Source organism: Hyalella azteca, unplaced genomic scaffold (genome assembly GCF_000764305.2).
Source record: "Hyalella azteca isolate HAZT.00-mixed unplaced genomic scaffold, Hazt_2.0.2 contig13088, whole genome shotgun sequence".
Classification (NCBI taxonomy): domain Eukaryota; kingdom Metazoa; phylum Arthropoda; class Malacostraca; order Amphipoda; family Hyalellidae; genus Hyalella; species Hyalella azteca.
Genome location: NW_025943022.1, coordinates 42,835 through 44,300, shown reverse-complemented (window position 1 = coordinate 44,300; position 1,466 = coordinate 42,835).

Sequence of the window (1,466 nt, the reverse complement as noted above, 5' to 3'; positions counted from 1 at the left end):
GGGGGGGGTTTGGGGGTCACGAAGCGTGGGAAAAAACCCGCACTTTTTCCCACGGGGTCGACCTTCGTGGGAAAATTTAGCCTCGAGGCGGGATGGGGAAATTGTCGCGGGGATTTATGGGGAAAAAAGAGGGAAATTCACTGGCTGGAAGGGGTGTTTTCCCCCCCTCTCCCCACATTGGGGGTTCTAGTAGACACTGGGGGTTGGTTTGGGGGTCACGAAGCGTGGGAAAAAACCCGCACTTTTTCCCACGGGGTCGACCTTCGTGGGAAAATTTAGCCTCGAGGCGGGATGGGGAAATTGTCGCGGCGATTTAGGGGAAAAAAGAGGGAAATTCACTGGCGGGAGGGGGTGCTTTCCCCCTTCCCCCCTCCCCATTGGGGGTTCTATACACTGGGGGTTGGGGGGGGTTAAACCCTAATCTAGCAGGGAATAAATTAAAAATGGCAAATTTAGCTTATATTTTATGATATAAAATTATTTTTATTATTATTTATAATAGAATATAATGTAAAGGACTTTTTATATTTATCACTTCATAGAACGAAATGATAAATATACGTAAGAAAAATATACAAGAAAAAAGGTACGCCATCTACATGAAATAAAATAAATGACCCGAGATAAATCAACAATAATTCAACAGGATAATCAATAATTCAAGGAATCAAACAATAAATCGAAATAGCTTGGTTCCTCTGGAAAAAAAATTGTTCAGAAAAAAGTAAAATAAATAGGTACCTATAATACATATATAATATACAGTAGGGTGAAATAAATATTCGTACACTTGAAAAATCGTATTTTAATGTATGTAAGTACACAAACTTAACAGGAAAAGTGATTTAAATTATGTATAGAGTCAACACTGCGTATTGGTATGAGTGCCAGAGTCTAAGATGATGTGAGCTTGTCTAGAGTTAGCTGCATGACTGCAGCTGAAGGCTGTTTGCCTAAGTTTGAATAACGGCAAAAAACGTCGATTTTATATTCGTTCATTAAATATTTTAGGTTTCGTAGTCTGAGGTTATTTTTGATAGTACATTTTTTACATGCAGTAAAGTTTCGTTGAATATTCCGTAAATCTGTGTAGTTTCATGCCATCATTTCTAATCACAGTTCCCGAGATTTAATTACGACGCATCGTTGCTCTCTTAATCGAATTGTGTCTTTGCTTTGCCCAGGCTATTTATTCAATTCGACTTAATCCGACGTTTAGCCACAGCCCTCCTTAGGCGGGTCTTCCCTGAGTTACGTCGTGTTACTTGACGCGCAGTTGATGACTATATACAGTGGGGGGAAATAAATATTCGTACACTTGAAAAATCGTATTTTAATGTATGTAAGTACACAAACTTAACAGGAAAAGTGATTTAAATTATGTATAGAGACGCATAGTATTCAAAAATACTATCAAAAGAAATTAAATCTCAATGCAACAAAAAACAATGCAACATGTTCACTTT